The sequence below is a fragment of the Falco punctatus genome (assembly GCF_963210335.1).
Source record: "Falco punctatus genome assembly, chromosome: 5".
Taxonomy (NCBI): Eukaryota; Metazoa; Chordata; class Aves; order Falconiformes; family Falconidae; genus Falco; species Falco punctatus.
The window spans coordinates 51,848,104-51,868,543 of record NC_137584.1 but is presented as its reverse complement, the minus strand read 5'-3'; positions in this window follow the sequence as shown (position 1 = coordinate 51,868,543).

Here is a 20,440-nt window from a genome sequence, read left to right as displayed (position 1 = left end):
AGGAGGGATGGGATCCACTTGTCTAGAAGAGGCAAGGGAATCCTTGGCAGCAGCCTGACCAACTTGGTGAGGCAGGCTTTAAACTGAAGGACTCGAGGGGTTGGGTCCAATGTGGCAATGCTCATGCTGTTGCATCCAACTGTGGAATAAGCCAGGCCAATCAGAGCAGTGACAAATGTTGTTTAGCTGCCTCCCAAGATGAGAATCAGAAGGCCAACAACTTCAAGGGTGTTTGTGGCTATGGTAGATCCTCTTGCAGCCCTCCTGGGAAATCTGCATGGTCAATTATCACTCTGAAATGTTTGTACACCAGTGCATGTAGTGTGGGCAATAAACAGGAAAAATCAGACATCTGTGTGTGGTCGTAGGGCCATGATTTCATTGCAATTACAGAGACATGGGGGATAGCTCCCATGACTGGAATGCTGTCATGGATAGCTATGTACTTAGGAAAGACAGGCCAGCAAGGTGAGGTGGTGGAGTTGCTCTTTATGTGAGAGAGCTACTGGAATATGTTGAGCTCTGCCTAGGTGTGGATGAAGAATGAGTCGAGAGATTATGGGTAAGGATTAAGGGGCAGGCTAACATGGGTGACACTGTTGTGTTCACTACAGGCCACCTGATCAGGAAGAAGAAGTCGGTGAGGCCTTCTACAGACAGCTGGAAGTAGCCTCATGATCACAGGCCCTGGTTCTCGTGGGGTACTTCAACCACCCTGACATCTGCTGGAAAGACAACACATCTAGCCAGACATGGTCCAGGAGGTTCATGCAGAGTACTGATAATGATTTTTTGATGCAGGTGGTGGACGAGCCAACAAGGCAAGATGTAATGATGGACCTTGTACTAACAAACAAAGAAGGACTGGCTGGAGATGTGAAGGTTAGGGGCAGCCTTGGCTGCAGTGACCCTGAGATGGTGGAGTTCAGGATCCCATGTGGTGGAAGCTGGGCAATAGGTAGGATTGCAACCCTGGACTTCAGGAGAGCTAACTTTGGCCTTTTCAAGAACCCACTTGGAGGAGTCACATGGGGTAGGGCTTTAGAAGGTAGGGGAGTCCAAACAGCTGGTTAATATTCAATCATCTCTTCCTCAGAGCTCAAGACCAGTGCATAAGAAATCAAGCAAAAGGGGCAGGTGAGCTGCATGGATGAGCAAGGAGCTTCTAGCAAAACTCAGAAGAAAAAGTTTACAGAAAGTGGAAAAAGGGACAGGCCGCTTGGGAGGAATATAGGAACGCTGTCAGAATATGCAGGGATGTGATGAGGAAGGCTAAGGTCCATTTGGAATTTAGTCTGGTGAGGGATGTCAAGGACAACAAGAAGGGCTTCTTCAAGAACATTGGTAGCAAAAAGAAGAGTAGAGAAAATATGGACACCTTGCTGAATGAGGTGGGTGCCCTGGTGATGAAAGATACAGAGAAGATGGAGTTACTGAATGCTGCCTTTGCTTCAGTCTTTATTGCCAAGGCCACCCCACAGGAATCCCAGACCCTGGAGGCAAGAGAGAAATTCTGGAGAAAGGAAGACTTTCCCTTGGTCAAGGAGATTCAGACTAGAGATCATTTAGGCAAACCTGACACTCACAAATCCGTGGACCTCAACAGCACGTACCCCTGAGTGCTGAGGGAGCTGGCAGATGCTATTGCCAAGCCACTCTCCATCATCTTTGAAAGGTCATGGAGGACAGGAGAGGTGCTTGAGGACTGGAGGAAACCCAGTGTCACTCTAGTTTTCAAGAAGGGCAAGGAGGAGGACCCAGGAAACTACAGGCCAGTCAGCCTCACCTCCATCCCTGGAAAGGTGATGGAACAGTTAATCCTAGAGGTCATCTCTAAACATGTGGAGGAAAAGAAAGTTATCAGAAGTAGTCAACATGGATTCACCAAGGGAAAATCATGCCTAACCAACTTGATAGCCTTCTCTGATGGAATGACTGGCTGGGTAGATGAGGGGAGTGTAGTGGATGTTGTCTACCTTGACCTCAGCAAGGCTTTTGACACTGTCTCGCACAGCGTCCTCATATGTAAGCTCAGGCAGTGTGGGTTAGATGGGTGGACAGTGAGGTGGACTGAGAACTGGCTGAATGGCAGAGCTCAGAGGGTTGTGATCCATGGCACAGAGTCAGGCTGGAGACCTGTAGCCAGTGGTGTTCCCCAGGGGTCAGTGCTGGGTCCCGTCATGTCCAACTTACTCATCAGAGCCCTGGATGAAGGGACACAGGGTACCCTCAGCAGGTTTGCTGGTGATACAGAACTGGCAGGAGTGGCTGATACACCAGCAGGCTGTGCTGCCATCCAGCGAGACCTGGGCAGGCTGGAGAGTTGGGTGGAGAGGAACCCAATGAAGTTCAGTGAAGGCAAGTGGAGGGTCCTGCACCTGGGGAGGAACAGCCCCCTGCACCAGTACTGGCTGGGGGCTGACCTGCTGGGAGGCAGCTCTGTGGAGAAGGACCTGGGAGTTCTGGAGGACACCAAGCTGACCATGAGCCAGCAGTGTGTCCTGGTGTCCAAGAAGGCCACTGGGATCCTGGGGTGCATTACGAGGACCATGGCCAGCAGGTCAAGGGAGGTTGTCATCCCCCTCTACTCTGCCCTGGTGAGGCCACATCCGGAGTGCTGTGTCCAGGTCCGGGCTCCCCAGGTAACTACTGGAGAGAGTCTGGTGGAGGGCTGCACAGATGATGAGGGGACTGGAGCATCTCCCTTATAAGGAAAGGCTGAGGGAGCTGGGCCTGTTTAGTCTGGAGAAGAGAAGACCGAGAGGGGATCTTATCAACGACTACAAATATCTTAGGGGCAATTGTCAAGAGATGGGGCCAGACTTTTTTCAGTGGTGCCCAGTGACAGGATAAAGGACAGTAGGCACAAACTGAAACAAAGTTCTGTCTGAATACAAGAAAGAACTTCTTTACTTTGAGGGTAACAGAGCATTGGAACAGGCTGCCCAGAGAGGCTGTGGAGTCTCCTTCTCTGGAGATACTTAAAACCTGCCTGGGTGTAATTCTGTGCAACCTGCTGTAGGTGAATCTGCTTAAGCAGAGAGGTTGGACTAGATGATCTTCAGAGGTCCCTTCCAACCCCAACTGATCTGTGATTAGATATATCTAAATTTAGGTGCTTAACTAAGTTGCCAAAGATCAGAGCTTAATTTTTCAAGGTTCTCTCTGCAGTCAAGGGAGAGAGATAGGCAAATGTAGAAGGACTGTAAGCCTGGTTTATGTGGGCTAGGTTGCACACTGAAGCAATTTGTCTTTTTCTGTTGACCATAGGGAACAGATGCAACAGTTGCGTCATTTTGGAGCTTGTGAAAATAAGTTTAGATGAAGTGCGCAAATGCAGAGTGCAGAATCTGGACATACGCATCTTTGCTGCAATGTGAATGAGGTGGCTAGACCTCCAGTTGTCCCATATAGTCTGTCTAGGCGAATGGACCTGGCTTAGGGTAGGGAGGTAGTGATAGAGTAAAGTGAGCCATCCTCTCCCCAAAGTTATATGTAGCATAAATGACCCAGGAAATATTTATGACTATTAAGCAAACTTGCTTCTGCTAGAGAGGCTTAGCTGTGGCTGAAAGGCTCCATCTAACTCCAGAGGGTTAGGTGTGGACAATTTCATTCCTTAATGCTTTTTACTTTCAAGGGAGAAAGTAAATGCAAAAGCCAAGAACTGATCAAAACCCTGGTACCTCCTTATCCCTAAACATTTTGAAGTAGGTTGAACACAAAATCTATGGCTGAAATTCAGCTTTGTATCAAACAAGGTTTACAGTATTAGTTCTACATATACATTAGTTCTTATTTTGTCTCTCTAAAAAATAACGTGTGAGTATTGTAACTATGAGCATTAATGCTCTGAATTAGAAATTACTGCATACCTTATTAACTGCTTCAGCTTATTTGGTGATTAGAAGTAAGGAGGCATATAGTAAATATGGTACATGTTGTGTAGATCTAAGTGGGAAAATAAATTACTGGTTTTAGATGGTGAAGAGTAGAGCAGTATATTTATTATATACATACATAAAGAGAGTATGTTATATCATAATAGGATGTTTTCCAGTGTGCATTTGGGACAGCCACACTATTAATGATTAAAATACAATGGGCCATCTCATGCTGGTATGAACAGTACCATTATACCACAGCACTTTGTACATGAAATATGATGCACGTATTGTGCCAACAGAAGAAATATTTTCAAAGCAGTTAGATAAAAAAAAATGGAAAAAAAATTACTTTCTGCTTGTAAGCTCTGGTAGTTTCCACCTGTATATTTATCCAAGGCCTCAGAGACAGCCATAAAAAAAATCCCTGAAAATAACATTAAAATATTGGGAGTTTGAAATTTGGTATTTCAAGAAGTTTTAAGAACTATATGCAAGCACAAGGACCAGTTGGGAAAGGAGGGGCTTCTCCTTTCAGTTACCTTTTCTGCTTCACAAAGCTGAAAAAATTTCAGGCTTTAAGTTAAGATTTTTATGAATACAAAATCTCTCTGGGATAGATTTTGTCTGCCTTTGTCTTTAGGAGTTATTTGGGGAGGAAGAAAAACAAAGATTTCTGGAACTTCTTGTGACCCTGAAATTTTAAACTAAGTCCCAGAGAGCAGGATTAATATGCAGAGGTCAAAGATGCTTGATAAAGTTATTTTTTACACAGAATTTCTCACATGGCTCTTACTGAATGTACTATTTTGCCATGTCACTCCACAGTGACAGCTGGGTATATTTATTGGATGGTGAGCGCAGGAATTTCTGCAGATGGAGGAAACATTTTTCCTGGCCGATTGATTTAAAAAGAAAATGATTTGTCAGTGTGCAAATGCATCTGGAGGAGAAAGAGTAAAGGAATGAATTAGAGCTCAGTCAGTATAATCATAAGTGAATCATATAAATGTGTATGTGTGCTCAGGCTGTGCAGCCCTGACTGAGTATTCGTTCTTCTCATGAATATTATGCTGGACTGGAATTTTCTTGAAGAATATTGGAAAATGTGAGACCAAATCTTTTTATAGACACATAGTTAGTTTCACCTATATATGGCTGGGAATGTTTTCAGGTATTAGGAGAAAATTTGGGTGGCAGGAGAACACCAGCCTTTCCCCTGGAATAATGCACTGGCTGAGGCAGCCGGTGCAGGTGTGGGCGAGATGGTGCTCAGCCACCTGCCCATGTGCCCGCCTGGTTACAGCCAATGAACCTCTTGCCTATGCCTGGGGCAATGCCTTTCCCCACCCTGCTGGCACTGCACAAGGAGGCTGCGCTTGGTGTGAGTTTTATAAAAAATGACCATTTTAAACAGACTTTTGGGGGTTTTGTTGATAATATAAAAAGAAATTCTGGGACTCTGAAATTTCGGAGAGAAAAAATTCAAATTTTCTGCAAGTTATCCTTGAATCCCCATATTTGCTTTTGGTCCCATTGCATATTTAGGCTCCTTTGCTTAAGAGAGTCCTATTTAATAAGCAAGTCTCTACCAATATTCCTTTGAGTGTGCTGCTTCTTCCTTTTGAATCCTCCTTTTGTTTTCTTCTCATGCTTCTGGCTTCTGCTCTAGAGCCTCTGGATCTGAGGTAGCCTCCTTTTCCAATATCCCTGTTTTCCCTAAAACTCCTGATTCCAACCGCTCCTTAAGACAGTCTTTCCTTCTTTTTTCTTTCACCTCATTTGCAATTATCCCCCCACGCTGCTCTCCTATGTTGTACAGATGAGAGTTCCAGTTTTGTAGCTGCATCTTAGCCCTTGCATTATTCTTTCAGAGGTGTTCTTTAAAGAAATCCATACGGTTTTAAAGGTTTAAAGGCCAAACTTGAGAGAAAAAGCTGGTAAAGGTGCAAGGGACTTTGCTATTCTCTCCTTTACCCCACTTCTTTCTTCTTAAAATATTTTTTCCATGTGCAGCTTTGCTCCATGAATAGTGGTAAAAAGCCCCTGGGGCCTGTTGATCCGTTCTTACACATTCGGGGTGGAATAAAATGGACTTCAGGTATCATCAGTTCTGCTGTTGGGCAAAAGTCCGACTAGTGCTATTTTGATAAAAAACAAAAAGCCATCCCCCGCAAGGGATTCTGTGTTTGCTTTATGCTTTTATATTGAACAGAAAGAGGCCATCATTTTATTTAGCATCTCCTCCTTCTAGCTGGTCTTTGAAAGACTGTAAAAGGTGGGGTGTACTGCTGGAGCACCCCTTTTTTTGCATTACCAGTTCCCCATGCCTCTCTCCTTCCCCAAGCACACACATGCACGCGGGCAAACAACAGTCTATCTGCAACCCTGTTACCACTGCGAGCAGCTACAGCTTTTTGTTTAACTGTATAATTGCTCTCTTGGTGGTTTCTCTCCCCCCCCCCCCCCCATCTCAATTTGTTTTCTTAATAACGAAGACCAGTACATTGAAAAGGTCCTTTTTCTCTTTTTTTTTTTTTTTTATTTTTTTAACAAGCAGACTGGATGTAACAAGATATGCAGCTAAAAACATTAATCTTATTAAAACTAATTAAAAACTAAAAAGTTTTTGTGCATTCCAAGCACTGGGGGTGGGAGGGGGCGGGGAGGGCTTTGGTCTGAGCACTGGCGTTTCCTGAGCGCAAGCAAATGCCTGACACATGGACTTCTCCGAATTCCAAAATGTAGCAAAACAGTGCCTGCATATTTGGCAGGCATCGCCGCCAGTTCAGGTCAGTGTCTGTTTCAGCAAAAGACGAAGCCCTGCATGTTAACAGAGGAAAATAATTCAGAGGAAAACGGGAGGAACAACATGTGACATTTTGTAATTGCAGCACTTCTGTTACCCAAGGAGCACCACTCTGCTGCCGCTCTGTAAACACTTCCTCCTATGCAACTGCCTTTGAACGCATTTTTTCAGGGGGGAGGCAGAGGGAGGGGTGAGGAGGAGGTCAGGGCTTTCAAGCTGTTAGGATATGAATGAGCTAGATCCCCCCCCCCCCTTTTTTTTTTTTTTTTTTTTTTTTTTACTTCTTCTTTTTAAACATTGAGTGCAATAAATGTTTTAAGGAGACACCAGTGGATCTATGGCCAGAAGGATGTGCAAGCAGCACTACAGTACACCAACTCTCAAACCAGTAAGAGCCTGGAGAAGCGAAGGGACAAGGCTGTGGAGAAGGGGGCAAGTGCCGAGGCTCTGCGGTGCAATCTCAAAATGCCCAGTGCAGGGGAGGCCAGCTGGGAAGGGTGGGTGACACCTTGAAGCTGCAGCACCTCACCTTGCTTCCACCTTGCTGATGCCTCTGCTGTGGTTCTCGACCACTGGTCCCCAGTGTTGGGGTGGGATAAGCCCCATCTGCTTAGTCTGACCCCCAGTTATTTAGAGGCAAGCCCACTTTCCCAGTAAAAGCAAGAGTAGTTCATTATGATTTAAAACACTGTTTTGGGCATTGTCGTCTTACTTCTTTCTTGAGTTTCGGCACCTTAAGCTGCTTTTGTTGTTGAGGAACTTGCTATTTCTTCAGAGACAGGGCTGGATCACTTGTTATTGTAACACTTATTGGTGATAAAGTTCAGTCTAAAAATTAAGCAGCTGCAATGTTGCAGCACAAATTAGTTTAATGTAAGCAGTCAGGAGCAGCTGTTTGGCTCGGGACTCCGGTTCAGCGGTGGGGGAAGGGCCCTGTGATGCTGACAGTGTTTTTTTCTCTACATAAACATTTTCGGCTGTTGCAGCTTTTGTGCCGATCATGTGACAGTGTCCCTAGGCAGATAATTTATTTCTGTAGCTTTCATGAGCAATCATTAACCTTCAGACACTGAGCTTGCTTTCTGCTTTGTGGCATTTGTTATTTTTTTTGGTATCCTAACTAGTTTAATTCACAGAGTGTCAGGAGAAAATTACAACCAATTTATAATAGACTGTAATGCATAATACTTATGTTTCTATTAAAACAGACCTTGCTTACAAGACCATTCTTATGGCTTAGCTTGTGTTCATGGATCAGAATAATTATTTTCAGTGATGTAAGTGCAGCTGTCATCATGATACTCCCATAGTGTCTTATCCTGAATGCAAAGCCCTTCAGAGTCCTGATTTGGGACCACCCTTTTGAATTCCCCCTTTGCTGGAGACACTGCAGAGTTTATTGAGATGCAACAGGCTTGGGAGAAAGGGCATAGCATTTATTCTGGCGATTGCTATTCTCCCACCATGACTAGCTGCTGAACAGGTATTGACCGCCGCAGAAAGTGTGTCTAGAAGAAAGGCGAGACGTTGCTGATAACAATTATGTCTCGAATCTGTGCTAACTTGGTCTGGGGTTTTGAAGCAGACTTGGCAGATAGGGTTGGATCACAAAGCAGTTGTGAATGTTAGAAAAATACTTCATTTTCATTCCTGTCCATTTTGTTACAGCAAGGGAAACGATAAATTAAGTGACTTTGTCAAGGTCACTGAAGAAATAAATGCCAGGATAGGAATTTCCCCTTCCCTGATCCTTTTCCCCAGGTCCTGAGCTTTTGTCTAGGGAAGATGACAAAAGAGTGAAAAATACAGAATCTTGTGCAAAAGAACTCAAAAATAAGAAATAAAAAAGAGGCGGGGGGGGGGGGAGGGGGGAGTCATAAAAAGAGCTCAAAGCCAGGATGACTGCTGACTTGCTGTGAATATCATTTTCCTCCAGATCTGAATGTGATTTTTTGCTTTTGTTCAGTGCCTCCCTGCCCTGCCTTAATTCCCTTTTCTAACTGGTCATTCACTAGCACTAGGAAGTTCATCTTTTTTTGTATCAGAGAGCAAGATATTCCATTTGTATATGCTTGTGAATAGGTGTAATCTAGACATAGGTATTCCTTAGTTTATTTTTTATAGCTTATGTCACAGTGGAATCAGACATTTATGAAGAAGTGCTACCAACGTAATGTTGCAGATAGAATGGATGTGACAGATACAGGGTGGGGGGGAGCAGGCATGGAGAAATAAAAAGATTTTTCCAGTGCCCCAAGGAGGAAAAGGGACATTATTGTAATCTGGTCAGTGGAAGAGCAGTAGCATCCAGATAGCTCAAGTATTGCTCTACCCCCTTAGGAGTCAAAGGGTACTTTGGGTATCCTGTGATTGCTCATTAATTTATGAAAAAGGCATGTAACTGGAAGAAGACCAAAACATACACTTAGTTTGAGATGTGACGGTGGTACATGCTGTATCATCTTGTAAAATATAAAAATGGATGGACAAATTTTGCTGTCAGTGTCAGGAAAAACATTTCCTTTCTCATTAGTTAAAAATAATAGTCTGAAATTGTGTTTTAGTGATGCTGTGTTTCTGTGTGGAAAGATGAATGAATGAGTAGCTCACTGTTTGAAACCTCCATCTTTCAAAATGTTTAATGAAAATGAAAGCACAACATATGGTAAATGTGGACTGAAATCAGGGATGAAAAAGCAGAAGCCTGGGATGCTCACTGAAGGGCAAACGGGGCTGCAGAGGGGCTTGGTGTTGTGTTACATGTGGAAGTGGGTAAAATTTTTGGATGCATTAGAGTGATTTAGGAGCTATCATCCCATTGACTTTTGACTAGAGTCAGGATGTAACTGCCTAAGTCAATTCTGAAAATGGGAATTAGATATCTAAGGCGTTTTAAGGTGTTTTTGAAATTTTTACCCTTAATCCCAGGGTGATTAATTTGTAACAAGGTGATTCATTTGTATCTTTCTTGTCTTCAGAAGCCTGAATGACACATTTGAGATGCACACTAAAAGCACAGGTAATAGTCAGAGTGCTACCTCAGCTACTTTAACAGACAATTGATTAATTTGGATTCATGCTTTTCTTCACATGTTTAAAGGATTCTGAAAGCAGTGATAGTGCTTTGGAGCTGCTTGGTTTGAACTGTCGCTTCCATGCCCTTGCTTTCATTAGGGTTTTCCTTCACCCCCCTCCCCCCCCTCCTGAAAATTGTCCCTGTCCCTCCCCATTGCTAACATCAATGCAGTCCCTCTGGGCACAGCAAAACCAGGAGGTCTAAGGTAGTAGCTGCTTTGCTGCACAGAATGGCTGAGTAGCTTTAGACAAAACAGTGTCCAGGAACCTGCTGTGAACTTGTCTCTACTAGTTTGCACTGGGAACTGCAGGTACTTTTGCTGGAGCCACCCCACAGTTAGCCACACTGGGAGAAAGGGCTGCTCGGACGCAGTTGATAAGACAAGGCTTCCTTACAGTAAATTCAAACCACGTAATCTGCTAGTTTGTCTGAAGATGAAGTAAGACTGATCGCTTTGGTATTTCACCAGATTTGTTAGAATCTTGCTAAGAACATACTGCAGTGTTTGATGAACTTGATTTTTTTGTTAATGCTGTCTTAATCTACTGTTGAAAAGCTGGAACTGTGGTAGTACTTGTATAGATTTGGTCAAGACATTATATAAACCTATCTATACTGCTGCCTTACGTCAGCAACATTATTGCAAAGGTCAGTTTACATTGCTCATGTGAGCCTCTGTGTTTTAGGGTGTACCTAATGATAGAAAATCCTTTCTGGAGTAAAATGAAGACTGCCAAGCCTGTCTATGGGTCTTCTTGAAAACATTAACACTTACTAGAAATAGCAGATATCAGAAACGCATCTAAATATTTGACTTGACTGTACATTCTGAATTGAAGGATCACAACAACTTTACTTCTGTCCCCTGGTACAACTGCAACCAAACAGGCTTCTCAAATTAATTTAAAAGGCAACGGCTGGTATTAACTTTTACTGTTTGGACTAAGGAAGCCTGGGTTTGCTTCAATGTCTTCAAGGAGAAGGGTGGAGTAGAGGGACTGAATGCAGTACAGGTTTGATTTATGGACTAATATCTCCAGCTTTTGACTGTGGAAATTATTTTGCAGAATGATTTGTTTCATGCAGTTTCCAAATAGTCTCCCTGGGAGCTACAAAGTCATGCAAGTTTTCTGTGCTGCAGGTTGGAGAGATTCGTGGTCCAAGGGAGCCTTCATGCACCCTTCAGTGTGTCAGCAGTCTTGGCCTTACATCTTTTGATGCAAGGATCCTTAAAAGCTCCAAAGGAAAACCGGGGATGTCCGAGTAATAGGGGAAACATGCCTCTAAGAACATCCTCTAAAGCTTCCTACACTCAATCACACAAGAGTAAGAGAAAGGTAAAGTTTATCTCAGTCTGGGCTGCAGCATCTGGGCTTTTCTTTCCTGCATCCCTTGTCTGGAAGAAGTGCTGCAAATCATTTGGTCCTTGAAAAACACAGCATCTTGCATAAAGAGCAACCCTTGCAGACATTTCAGGCTCATGTTGTTGTTTAGGACATTCAGCACTAAGTTAATGAGTGATAGCTGTCCTGTTTGGTAGTCCAGAACTGTAGAGGACATATCCAGAAGGACTACAGACTACTGTAAATTTTACCTGCATCAGTTCTTTGAACTTGCCTTTTTAAATATAAACTGATGTCATGGTTTAACCCCAGCTGGCAACTACATATCACGGCGCTGCTTGCTCACCTCTCCTCTGCACCGCCACCCCCCCCCCCCCCCCCACCCCCCCAGCAGGATGGAGAGAATTGGGAAAAAGGTAAAACTCATGAGTTGAGATAAGAACAATTTTATAATTGAAATAAAATAAAACATAAAAGAAATAATAACAACAATTGTAATGTAAAGGAGAGAGAGAGAGGAATAAAACCCAAAGGGAAACCCCCCCAAAACACCCAACAAAATGATGCACAACACAATTGCTGGCCAGTCGCTGACTGATGCCCAGCCAGTCCCCAAGCAGCCATCGGCACAGGCTGTGGCCAACTCCCCCAGTTTATATACTCAGCATGATGTTCTATGGTATGGAATATCCCTTTGGCTAGTTTGGGTCACCTGTCCTGGCTCTGCTCCCTCCCGGCTTCTTGTGCCCCTCCTCACTGGCAGAGCATGGGAAACTTGAAAAGTCCTTGGTTTAGAGTAAGCACTACTTAGCAACAACTAAAACATCTCTGCGTTATCATTATTCTCATCCTAAATCCAAAACACAGCACTGTACCAGCTACTAGGAAGAAAATTACCTCTAACCCAGCCAAAACCAGGACAACTGTTACAACGTGAATGGGTATGTAATACTTAAACATATTCTGAAACAGACCCCAGACTCTCCACAGTGCTCTCAGGAGAGAATGATAAATCAGTTTGCTTAATGCGTCAATGGACAGAGCTTGGAAATGGTGACAAAGACAAGGTAAGAATGTGTATGGGGCGTAGTAAACCTGCTCTTTGAGTGACTTGAACTAGTGACTTTTCCCTTGAATTTTTAATTGCTTAAAGGGGGGATAAAAACAACCCACACCCCCAAAAGGCAAAACCACAAAACAAAACCCGAAACCAAAATGCTGCAGAGGAAATGAAACTACAAGAACATTTTTCACACTAGTTAATTTTGAGGGTCTGACATATATACAGCAAGCCTAGGAAGTTCACGGTGCATTATATCTTTCTCCAGAACACAGATGCATTGGGCTTTCCTGTGAAGTACACTACACGTGCTTCAATGTAGTTTTAAGCATTTCTTTATTTTCACATTGATTTTTTACCACCTATAATCCACTCATTCTTTTAAATGCCATGCAGCTGACTAGATTCAGAGGTTTCACACTGGAGCAACCTCTCATCTCAGAGTATGTATGACATGGGGAAAGTTGAGTGGACGAAACTTATTTTCCCAAGAACAAGGGACAGTTGGAAGGAACAAGCTCGTAGTTTGCAAATCAGAAAGTATTCACTTATCTGAACTGCAAAACATAGAAGAAGGGAGGAGTTGGCTAGAAATGGGAAGCAAGGATCTAGAAATATATTTTTGACACAGTTACTCCCCCCTAAAAAATTAGCAACATAATAAAAACAATGGCTTACTAACCAGAAACATTGGGTCTTCTGCCTAAATTTTAGTTTCTTTTTAGGGTACTTGGCCACAGGTTTAGGAGTCTGGCTACAGGCATGAATATTTTGTCCTTTTTTTTTTTTCCTCTTGAGAAAAGTTGTCAGTTTGAAAGAAGATGCTGTGTTGAGACCAGTGTCCTTTTATGGAGAACATGTTTGCAATAAAAGGATAAAAATCTCGGAGAAACAGCAGGAAACATCTTTATAATTTCATTAGCTCAATTTAAGGTTAATATTAAGCTTCTGAAATGTGTTTGTTCATTTGTTTGCTGGTGGTTTGATTCTACTTTCTCCCTGTCAGTTTGGTTAGAAGACTGTTGTATTTTTCTTTATGGGTTTCCCTCCCTGTTTTCTGAGGAAAAAAAAAAAAAAGAAGTATTTTTCAATAAAACTTTCACTTTCTTTACAGGGGATTGAATGTCAGAGGTGTTAGAAACCTGAGAATGGGTGAAAAGAAAGAGGAGCAATGTGCATGATCTTAGTTAACAATATTACTTAAGTGCCTTTCACTGTTTTCCTGTACTTTAGGAGTCCTACCTCACTCACACCATTATCGATAATGTTTAATTGACTCTTATTACAACTTACTTCTCCAAGAGACAGTGAAATGCCCAAAATTTTACTAAATAGAGAAAAATTCCCAGAATCTCCCAATTAGAGAAAGTTTCAGAGGGAGGTATAAATAGAGCATAATTGAGACTTAAGTGGTACATACCTCACTGTGACCTTTTGCAAAAAGGACATATTCACCCTTAGCTAACTGAGCAAATATATGTCTGGTATTGGCCCTGTACTAAATAAAAGATATTCCTTCCCTTTAAATGTGAACTACTATGCTCCAGCATGTCAGTTCAGGTTTCTTGGAGGGGAAGAATCTGGTGTCTGTAAGCTGCTTTCTACGTGCTTAAGTGGATTTGAGAAGCAGGCAACCACATACTTTGGAAAAATAAAAAGTGCTTGAAGAAAAAAATTGATATTCAGATTTCCCATTCAGAATTTAAATAGCAATTTTCTTTGTTTGTGTGCTCAATATGTAGTAAAAATAGGACCTATTTTAGCCAATTGCTACTCTGACTTTACATCCAGTTTCTTTACTGAAGCTTAGATTTAGCCCAGTATCTGCGCTGTGAAAGAAATACATACATGAGATGAAGTGGTGGAATTTGATGTAATATAGAAATGGTCTAACCAGGTATAACTAGAAGTAACAGGATGAAAGTGAACAAAGAAAAATCCATGCTGATAACGAGGAAAAACTTCCTAGCAGTGAGGTCTGTTAGCTTGCTGAACGGTCTCCCAAGGGAATAAGTTGAACCCTCATCGCTTTAGTTATTTGTAAAATGAACAAAACAGTCAAGATCCTTGTAGGGAGACACTCTTAATTAACAAGAAGACAGAAAAAATGACCTAATGTCTCTTTTTTTCCATCTCCACTGTTCATGACTATTATTGTAGGCAAAACCAGGTTTGGCAATAAAATTATGGATTTCCAATTTTCACAGCAATTTTGCAGCGCTCTTATTCCATAATAATACCAGTACTTTCCCACTCTTCACTTCCCTCTATAAACTTTTGTGCCTTACTTTGCCTTCAAAGAGGGCTATTTTGTAGCCCTCTGACTAAGAAGAGCTGTCAGGTAGCATAATCTACTTCAGATAATACTGCTTGTAAGTATAAGATAAATAGGTAGGCCTTTTACCTCCTGATTTTCATCAAAAACTCTTCTGTCAGACCTAAGGGCCAGAGCAGCAGTACTGAGCAAAATGTCATTGCCTGTATCTGTGGGTCATCCTGCGAAATATAAAAGGAGCCATGACATATACAGTGAAGTCCTGGGCTTGTGTTGACTTCCACAAACATAAACTATGAAGGCAAGAGATGTGGCGCATCTTTGTGGTCAGTATTTAGGGCTCTTTATACAATTTCAGTGCTTTTCTTCTTTCCATAGGAACCAGTTTTTGACATGGATTGTTTCCACACCAGTGAGAGGTCTGGGCAAATGTGACTCCTCTCCTCTGGCTGCACATCTCCAGTACCTGCCACTGACGCCTGCCACCACCTTGCATACCCTCCCTTGTTCCCAGACCCTCCCCGTTGAGTTGAGTGATGAACTGTCTCAGGCAACTGATAACTCAGCAAAAAGAGCAGGTACAAAATAGTGCAACAGGAGCAGCAATGGCACGTGGCCCTTTATGGGCCTGATTCTCAGCAGCTGTTTTTTAAGATGATAGTGACATGTATTTCAATGGTTAATACTGACATAAAACTGAAGTAATGCCACGATGAGTCAGGTCTTACTTCTTTGAAGTGCTGTGCAAATATTTATCAGTTACTCTTCCCAGTAGCCAGCAAGCTACGCAACCTTGTTGCTGCTTTATCAGAAGACAGATTGGCTAAGATAAAATGCAGGAAATTCTGACCGTTTGATTACAGTTATACAGCAAGGATAGGCAAAGTGTATTTGAGCCTGTACTACAAAACCAGCCCTGGATAAACTTATGAGTAGTATGACCAAGATGTCTAGAGAGTAAAACGAAGAGAGACACGGTGCTAATAAGTGATCTACTGAGGTGAACATTCACCCCAAGAGTTAATCCAGGAATATCCAAACCACTGTAATTATCCTTGCACAAAGGCTCTCTGTGATTGCTTGTTAAAAAACAAAGCCTTTTCATTACCTAGCACTGACATAACTAGCTGTAGTGGTAGGCAGGCAGTGAACAAGCTTCCCCTGTTTGTGGGGGATGGAATATCATGGGATGAAGCCCTCTCCCCCAAAGCCCTAGCAGAATGCAAGTGGGATGGCCAAACTTTTCTTTGAATAAAAATGAGTATAATTGCTAATATGCCAAATTTCTTGTACCACAAATAGCTGAAATCTTATGAACGGTACAAAAAAGACAAAGGAGCAAACTCCTGTCACATACAGAAGTGAAAATGTACCGGCCACAGGAATGTAACTGTATTAAAATTAGGAAAGGATCCAAAATCTGTAGTAGCTCTCTAATCTGCGACACAAGAGCAAGGATTTTCATTATGTTTTGCATTCCACATATGCCTTTGCTTTGGAGCTCTTATGCAATTGGTGATGCAGTAAAACCATTATATTCATAATGATTTCAAAGATGTGAATGCTTCCAGGGTTTGACCTATTTTACCACTCATGCATTATACACTGGGTAAAGCTACTCTCATAAGGCAGAGTCATTAGTACTTAAAATGTATCCATCTACTGTTGTCCCTTTTCTCTGCAAGGCTGCTGATTTTTTACATTTCTAAATCAATTATTCTTTATTCAATAATTTATGTTTACATGCATCAATGGAAATTGCCCATGCACAGAGCTTAGCCTATAAAGATAATGTAAGGGGTTACAACTTTATTAGCCCATAGCAAATCTTCTGTTAAGGGTTTCTTAACCAAAGTATAAATATTCCCTTTCATTCTCAGATATTTTTTACTTTAAGGGTATAAAGACATACCTGTGGTCATTACTTCCAGAGCAACAATGCAACTCAGGAGCCCAGATTCAGCAAAATTCCTAATCCCAGTTTTGCTTTCAGTGGGATGAAATCTTCCCTGGTTAAGTATGTTTGAGACCTATTAATGTCTACAGGACTCAAACTTTTCTCTGCTACAGTAAGATGCAAACATCTTCTTGAGCATTGGTGTAATGCTTCAGGACCTTTCCATGAACCAGACTGGAAATTTTGTGTGCTGTAGTCATCATTGTAAGGACAAACCTTCTTGCTTCTTTTTGAAATGTGCTAAATTGTACCGAGTCATTTAAAGAACTAATATCTGATCCCCAAACAGTGTAGTTCAGGCCTCATTTTCTTTGGACCCTCTGAGCCATCCTGCCTGTTATTGCCAGCAAACTTGAACTGTGCAGGCAGCACTGGTTTCTCCAGGCTCTGTCATGGCTTGACACAGTAAAAACAGGCCCAGGATAAATGTATTCTCCCACTGCTGAAGTGATACCATGGATAAAGCATACAGTGTATATGGGAGATGCTGAGAGTGGGTTCAGGCCAAAAGTTTGCTTGCAGTGGTGGGGGAAGCTAGTGAATACCACCCTTTCCCTCTCCCTCTTCTGCAGGGATCTTGTTTTCTGTGGGTCAGTCTCTTCCCTTCTCTCCACAAAAACTGGCTTAGTGTCTCTGAAGCAGCTGCAGAACAAAAGCTTAGACGTCTGCTCACAAAATCTTCCCTCTGTACCAGCTGCAGCAGTAGCACTGGGGCACAGATCATCCCTTTGCCTGCTGGGGAGAGAGAGGTTCTCACCGTTGTGGCACTCCTTTTGACTTGTCTGACTTTTTTGAAACCATAGGGAGGGAGATGCCACTGTGCTGCTGAAGAGGACCGTCCATTGGTCGCTTCAGCATTAGGTGACCCAGGGCAAAGACCAGACCTGCTCCTGGAGGTGACTTCAGGGCGGGACCGAGGGCTTCCCCACTTCCCTGTTCTGGTTTTACACCTCAGCTGTGGGCTGAGGTGGACAGTGTTTCTCTGGCTGGTTCTGGGCTCTTGAGTGCTTTGGGGCCAAAGCCTGGTCTCTAATGAGAAGTTAAATGAAGCTTTTGCTGTTTCTGTGACCTTCACAAATAGGACCAAAGTGGAAACAGAGGCAAGAGTCAATCAGCCAGTGATTACATTAACGAAAATGGTTCTCTGTGGAAAGCATGAAAGAGAAAACAGACTGGGTGCTGGGATAGAAGAAAGGAAAACAAGGCTAGTGGGGTTTTGAGGTCTTTTACTCTATTTTGATCCTTTCATAGTGTATTTTAAATTCATAAATGGAATAAAAAAGACCCCAACAAAATTCAGCTAAATAGTCTTGAGGGCTCAAGATTCAATCAAAAAAATAACATAATAATACTTTTAAAAGGAATTAGTAATGCACAGTTATAGTATTCCATGTTTAAAAATAAAGCTGTTGAATAAATGAACAATACCATGGCTGGAAAGTATTTCAGCTGAAGAGTGAAATCCCTGCAGAGAGTGATCTGTGAGATTCTGCAGGAAATCTGCATTACAATACACCATTTCCATTTCCAGGGAGGGACCCACAGAAGGACACATGGAGGAGAAAAAAAGAAATGAAAAAGCCCCGGTCCTTTATGCCTAGGTTGTAGGGGGCCTTGGCCCATCATTCTCATGCTAAACAGTTACTTTTTCTGCAGGTACCCAACTGAAATGGGAATATTTTTCGAAGGAATAGTGAATGTGAAAAAGGCTGACAGAATTGGTTCTTTGGTTAAAGAAAATCGACTCCGTAGCTTGCCTAGATACAGCAGCCATGGCTTTACCTCTTTGCCTTGTTGCAGATGAAGTGAGGAGTGTGTCCGAACGTGGTGAGCGCTGGGCTATTGTGCTGCTCTTTGTCTTCTGCTCCCTTATCCCAACTACCCCGCCTCTTGTTCCTAATTACATATCTGCAGTGGAGGAAAAGTTTCTAGCTACATCATTAGCCCACTAGTCAACCAGCTCATGTGGGATGCGGGAGGCCAGGGTCCTAAAGCTGGTCCAGCGATAGTCTGGTGTTGCTGTTCTCTAGTGCAGGGGACTACAGTTATCCTCCCCTTGGCTGGAGTCTTCTGGCTGTAACGTAGCAGCTGAGGCAATGGCCATCCAGGGACTTGGATACACAAGGCATTATGTCCTGGCTGGCTGCCCCTCTCTGAAGGCTAGTATGCAATGGGCCAGCCTCGCTTGTGTGTGGAAAAACTTACACAAGGCTGGTTTCCTTTTGCTGCAGAGTGGGAAAATTTGTGAAATCTCAGTTAAATTTGTGGGATAGGAAAAAGGGATAGCCAGCAAGTGGAAGAAAAAGGAATAAAATTCCTGGCTTCTAGTCCCCAGGTTATTAAGACAGCCACAGCAGAGTGTGACGAGGTTACTGGCATCAGCATGTTCATGGGGTTACACTGGTGAAGAGTAACGCTAAACATATAGTGCTGTCTGCGCCACATGCAGCATCCATAGAAAATGTCTCAGCAGATAGAAGGAATGTGTAAATCTGTTGCAGTCTTTATCATAACTAATACAATGGGCTGCTACCCACTTGTAGCAGATGAAGACAAATCTTGAAGACCACTATGTTTCTGCTTCTTTAGCATATCATTACACAGAGAGTATCTTCTGCTTGGGCATGTATTTAAAGGAAGAAAACCACAAAGCAATCAGCATCTGGTTATTTCTGCTGATCAGGAGTTTGTGGTGATCCCAAATACACACAGAATTTACCCATAACCTCTACTCCTGGAAAGCACTGAAGGTCAGTCCTAAGCGTTTCCTGTGTTTTCCCTTAGAGTGCTGTCTTTTCTTTATAATTCATTGTGGCTCTGCACAGGACCAAAATATGATTTAATTAGGGATAGAATAATTTGAAATTTCTGCATTTACACAGATACCTGCTTTCACACATGGTTTTATTCACATATACATGTGTAGCCTGTTGCATGTTCTTAAGTATGTGGGTATGTCTATGAATTTGTGTATTTATGTTTGTGCAAGTGTGTGTATGAAGGCAAACATTTCAAATATGTGTGTATGTGAGGAGGCAGATTTAAAAGCATACCTTACATGGTATGAAATATACTGCTACATAAATCACAGAAAGAATTCCATCTCTAAATTAAAGTACGCTGCAGAAAGAGCAATTATTGCCTTTAAAATGATTCTGTTAAATTCATGAGAAACCATACAATTTTATTCATGTTATCATCTATGGTTGCCTGAAAGTGTAAAAAAACCACCTTAGCCACTCTCAGAGAAATGTGCAAAATGCTATCAAAGGAGTGGCAAAGGTCATTTCTATTGCCTGCTTTTTTATGAGTTTCATTTTTTTTCTTTTTTTCCTCATTGCAGTTTGTTTGTGTACATTGCTAAACTTTAATGGAAGAAAATATGAGGGGGCAAAATAAATATAAAGAAACAGACTGCTGTTCAACAGTGCTGAGCTGGTATTTCCATGAATGATGTTAGACTCGTGTTTAGAATAAAAATTTGGAAAGTCCACAAACAGAAGGTTGCAGCAGTGCTTTTCTCCTTTTCTCTCTCTTTTACACTTCATACATGTTAAAATTAACATTTATTTCTGTGTAGTTAGATAAATGTGTTATCATTAAGCACAGCAGTACTGACTTTGTGAGGCACAGAAAGGAGAGGCCATGAAACAGCCGGACTGTACATTTTCTTTGGTACAGTAAATGGTCCATTGCTCTGTGCATGGGATTTTGTTTGTGCAAGTTCGAATTCCAAACTTGGTTGCTTAACCCCTGTAATAATAGTAACTGATTAGGGTTTAACACAGCAAATAACAACATTTCCATTTGCAGGTGTCTAACATCAGTCATGGAAGCCCCGGTTGAGATCCCTGGGAAAAAGGCGTAATTTTCCAGAGGTAGCAGCAAGCATTTGCAGTTCTTCTTGAACTCAGTTGTACCAGCATGTTCTTCATATCTCTGAGAAGGAGAAGCCCTTAACTCTAGTTAATCAGTTGGAATATTTTCTTGATCTTCTCAGTAAAGTGCCTTAAATTCAGATGAGCTTTTCTTGCTC